This window comes from Anoplophora glabripennis, unplaced genomic scaffold (genome assembly GCF_000390285.2).
Source record: "Anoplophora glabripennis isolate ALB-LARVAE unplaced genomic scaffold, Agla_2.0 scaffold3, whole genome shotgun sequence".
Classification (NCBI taxonomy): domain Eukaryota; kingdom Metazoa; phylum Arthropoda; class Insecta; order Coleoptera; family Cerambycidae; genus Anoplophora; species Anoplophora glabripennis.
Window position 1 is genome coordinate 3,617,643 of NW_019416486.1, and position 6,071 is coordinate 3,623,713.

Consider the following 6,071-nt stretch of genomic DNA (forward strand, 5'->3'; position numbering starts at 1 on the left):
AGACTGAACGAGGGGACGCCAATACATGTACACGACGACAGCGCCCTCACACGCAGCGGAGCCGGTTCGAATCAAGGTCTACCTCTCACCCTTCCCCACCCCTAAAGCTACAGCGGTCAATAAGACGACTGAAAGCATCCCAGGCCAGGCCCAGCCTGTGGAGTAGCGCTGGCAGCTGAGCTCTCGCTAATTAAAACTTGCTTCATTAGTAATTCTGGGATATTCATTTTATTACACCCAGTCGGATTTTGAAAAGGGCGCCATAAAAATTAAGAGGTAACATACTGAAAATCACCAGGATCATTTTACATCCGAAATTTCTACGTTTTTTTAAGATATCTTCCGCTATTAAATACTGTGTTTAGAGAGAATCTAAATCGTACTAAAAATCTAAGCAAGTTAAAATGTTGCGTCTACTGGAACAGACCCAAACATGTAACATCAAAACAGTTGAAATTGAAACAACCATCGATTTACATTTTGATTAATGAAACGAAAGAACTTTCGTCCAATACACAATGATTTCGATACAACAAATTGTTTTTTAATTCTAGAGGAGGACCCCTTTTGTAAGCTACACTTAGAACCCATCGATATAAAATTGCTACAAATGTGCAATCCGCATACAGTGGAATAAAAACAAAAAATAGTGAATGATGGGCGCCTAAACATCACACTCACATACATAAATAGATATCAAAAGAATATAAAACTGAATCCAGTTCGACCAAAAATATGCGGTTTTCTTTAAAAAATTATAGTACCAATCGATTCCTTGTACTATCACATGCAATAAGAAACACCTAATTAGAATTCGTCTGCTTTATACAGCTGTACCCGGCGCCTCCGCCAAAAAAATAATAAATGGGAACACTACTTCATCGTTATAAATCGTCTACAGTAATAATTCCGGAGCAATATATTTGCAATGTAAATGGGGGAGTCCCTCCATACATTGTTGGATCCCCTGTGTGTCGTTGCCGCAATATGTACGTCCAAAGTCTAACAATTCTTTCAAATGAAAGTGCGTTCGATTGGCGCGGTTATGAAGATTTACTGCCAATTTCGAACTGAACTATCGATAAATACCGTTCCCCTTAAAACGTATTTTTTTCCGTGAGTTTTAAAGATGACGAATCATTGAGTAGAAAGCCATAAAAACAAAGATAATAAAAAGATAATTACGTGGGAATTATATTAACATGTTACAAAGATGACACATTGCAGAATGAGCCAATTTTTAAACAAATTAATTTAATCTTAAAATTTGCGCAATAAAAAAATAGGATGAAGATCTTCGAATAAATTCAGATAAAATTAAATAAGTTCTAAAAGTTATTTAGTTGAATACGAAGCGTATTATTTCTTCTTTAAGGCTTTTTAAAATGCTTCTCCATAAAATGTGCCTATGAAGCTCCCATAAAAGATGCATGTTAATATGGAAACACCCTGTATACATATACTAGGTACGGTGTACCTTTTACCATAATTGAAAAAATTAATATCAAGAAAATCAACTTTATGTTGACAATCCATTAAAGGTTTTCAAAAAGTTTTAATGTAATACCCCTTGCATATTTGTCATATTCGGCATTTGTTTAAGCGTTGTTAATTATTTAGAAAAGTCCTTAATTTTCAGATGCTGAGAATTAAGTAGAACCAAATGCTAGAAAATACTTTTAATTTTCATTAATTTTGGACTCATTTCAATATTTTATAAAATAATATCGAAAATGCATTTTCACCAATTCACGGCCGAAAAATTAAATATAATTATAAATGATAAATAAAATGCAAATAGCATTTTATTTGAAGAACAACTATGACAAAATTAAAAATATTTATTAATTTATTAATTACTTAAAACTGCAATTATGAAAATTGGAAATAGGCATAGCATTAACATCAAAGATATTTTGAACAATACCTTCTTTCAGGTTTATTAATGTTATTTTTGTTATACAAAAATTTAACTGAAAAATATGTATTTCTTAGTTCAAGGCATATTAATCAAATATTTGAGGAACATAAAACTTATTTTTTTATCCTTTTTTTATTTTGAAAAATTGGTGTCAACAAAACTTTCACTATAAAATTTTTTCACTTTATCTGTTTTGAAAAATTTATTAGCTCAAAATGGCAAAAATATTTTCAATAAATAGGTAGTATTTAAACGTTAAGTGATAATGTGTGTATGTAGGCTATTTTACATATGTTTGCGGAAAGACTGGTGTTAGATAACATTCCTGATAAGCAAAACATAATCATACGTCTAGCTGATTCTAAGTTTAATTTGACTAGTGGGATTATAAAAAAAATCTCGTTTTTAATTTTATTTTAAATAAAGTTTAGTTATGGTCATTTTCCTATAAAATTCTGCGTGTTTTCCAATATTATCTATTCAAGAGAAAAGATAAATAACAAGTGATAACATTAACGGATTTCTGGTGATACCTATTTAAGTATATAAACATAAGACATACCAAAAATAATTAATTATTTATGCCTATTGCTAGTATTTTTGTTTTATTGTTATGATTTTTCACCAAAGTTCAAAATAAAATTAATATGCATAATTCAGTTTAACGGTAAATAATTTTAAAAGAAGCTGCAAAAAGTAAGCAGCCATATTTTAAGTCGTATTTAATTAAAAATTAATTACTGATAAATTATAAGAACGCATAACTGGGTGTAAACATCCCTTTAAAAAATGTGAGGCCTCTCTAAAAACCGTTATCTAATGCACGCTACATAGCAAGGAACGACGCCATCATATTCCACATCTTGTAAAATATTATATTACAAATCACCAACCTACGTAGCTACTTTATTTCAATAAATAAAAATCCAACATATTTCTGTATTCCTCTTGTATAATCAGCTTATAACAATAATTATTATGTGAAAATATCCGAGTATAAAAAAATTATGTGGTCTAGATATATAATACGTACAAGATTTTATTTTTAACAAATTTTTAAGTAATTTGACCTTTAATAACCTTCAAATAGTCCCAACATTAATTGCTTTATGTATAACAAAAATTAATAAACCCTAAATATATTTTGTCAAATTGGCGGCAAAATTACGTTCTTAAAGTTCACAAGATGAAATACCAAAAAATTAACAAAGGCGTCATTAGGAGCTACGTCATCACTAAAAGTGATAATTAAATATTTTTAATTCAAGCCAGTAATACGCAAAATTGAGAAAAAATATAAAGAATAGTGAAAAAAATACATACATCTTAGCCAATGTACCCTATATACACAACGTATTATAAGCCATAAGCTTAGCACAGCATAGGGAAATACACAGTAGAAATGGAGTCGTATACGCTGTATAGGTTTACCATATGAACAAAGCCGGACTTTATAAAATATGATTTCACAACCTTCCCGCCTAAATAAGGACTAGAAAATTTACCAAAAAATTTGAAATAAATTGATGAGTTCAAAAAAAAATTGCGAACCCTCTGCTATTAACGGAACTTCCAAAAAAAATAATATTCTGCCTACGTACTAAACCAATGCAATCCTTATGGCAGCCATTTGCTAGCAGTTATATGTACAGTATAAGGCAATTCGGTTTTTAAGTTTCAGCAAATACAAATAACTTATGGTACATATCGCTTATACAAATCGATTCAAAATATAAAAAACTACATCAGTAATAAATATGAAACACTCTTAAAGTGTACATGCAAAAATATAAATATTTCTTACCTTTCGGAGCTTCGAAACTACTAAAACACGGCTTCGTATTTAGAACCCCACGCCACTTATGCGGTGAACAGAGAGCACTGTTTACTAGTATTGCTTATTGGTTAAATTTGAATTTCGCGCAGAAAATGAACCAATGGTTACTACTTTATACAATATCACTGGTGCCTCGTTAGATTTCTTTTCAAGAGCCAATAAAATTCGTTGTTGCACAATAAAGGAGAATCCGTTTTAGTATGTGTCAGATTAAATAAGGCGGGAACTCATAATATTTATTTTAATTATTTTTTTCTTGGATAAAACTATTAACTAATGTGCCCACAAAGAAAATAAAACATATTTTTAATCGCAAATATTGATGAAAATTTGAAGAATTTTTAACATAGGTAGGTAATAACTGTAAAACTTAAATAGGTTAATAACGTCAAACCTACAGGGTAGGTAGGCATTAAACAGTTATACATTTCAGCGGCGTATGCAAAGCTCAAAAAATGTGAGAGCCTCTTAACAGACTGAAATATTAGTTTTTATATATAACTATATTAAATTTTACACCTATTGGAAGACTGTTAAGGAAAACACTGTCGTGTGGGAGGGCGGCTTTGACCCCTATGGCTCCCTATTGTTTACGCCCCTGGGAATATTTATATATTAAATGGATAAGGTTGAAAGTAGTTAACATTAGAAAGAAATTATACTTCTATTTATGTACTAATATAAAATAAATTTATAGAATCTATTTGCAAAAGAAAAACAATATTTTAAAGAAATTATAGAAGTATCTACAGGTTTTAAATAATATGAATTATAGGTATATTAATTTAGTACTTAAGTATATAGAAACCTGACATTGGTATGGCATTATATAAATGCCTATTATTGTGAAAAATCTGGTTTCTGGTTAATAAATAATAATAAGGTTAATAATAATCAGGTAACTTATTGTCTGATGGGAAGGGACAGGTTTCCTCTGTTATAAAAAGTTTGCTAATGGAATCTTCAACCCCTAACATTTTCAAATTGTGTTAATCATTTCTCTACATTTTTTTTGTGATTTTCACGTGACACCTACATATCTTAGTAAAAAGTCTTTACCATGTATGTATGTAGATGTATAGATAGTAAGGTTACCTGTAGATGGGTACAACTTTAGATAGTGACAGGAATATTCACTATATTCCTCATTTATATTCATAAATTAACTACTAATACCTATATATAATTATCATTTATTTGCAGATAAAAATTATACTTAAAAACAATTACATATACAGGACTGTTTGAAAGGCGTGGCGCCATCTCTTCTTCAAAGGTAGAAGTATTTTTATCGTAGCCTTTTAAATTACAGATTACAGGGCAGGTAACAAGTATAGGTAACTTCTTCCTGATTGAGATATCAATCAAATTTATGCTTGGCTGTCCTTTATAAAATACTATTTTACTTGGTTTATGTTTAATATTTTTTATTATAATATGGGCCATAGAGAAGTAGGTAAATATATTACAAGCAAAGCATAATTTATAATACTGTCAGCTTACAACCATATATACATATATGTATATGTATAAATCATAAATCATTAATTCTGTGGTTACAATGACGGCTTTATGGATGCAATTATGATAATAATTAAAGGCGTAAAGGGAGGCCTTCGGTTCAATTTTTTTTGCCAAGTGTTTCGGTAGATATAGAATTTAATAGACATATATATTTTTATATAAATCCCCTAACATTTTTTTTGTTGTGTCAGTGTCAATGGAGGAAGACCGGCTAGGGCTAGGGGTGTTGTCTTTTGTTTCTCTTTCTCTCTGTTTCATTCACTCCAGTACATACAAAAGAGAAAGAATTTTCAGTGTACAGGTTGATTTACTATATATTGACCCCCTCTAACTTTCTTATTTTAATAGTTATAAAAAAATGCGAAATACACGATTTTTTATGAATTTTTCGAAAATGATAGTTATATACGTATACCTAGCTTATCGCCATAGACTCTGTTGTCATAGCAAAATAAATGTTGTCAGATCGTACGTAGCATAAAATATGTGTATAATACAGTACATTGCCTACATGCATGCAGTGACCTACAGCTGTACAAAATGTGGATATGAAATGAAAGAACTAGAATAATAGTGTCTGAGAGAACTAGCCACCAGAAACTGAAAAAAAAATCACTGGGAATTTTTGCACTCTACGGTCTGAGTGGCATGGATTAGGTTTCTATAATTTGTCATGTTATAAAGAAATGTTTACTTGGATTTTGTTTTCCGCATGTGTATAGACCCTTAGAACCATGGACTAAGAATTTCTATGTTTATCTGTTTAATTTATACATCTACCGCTAGGAA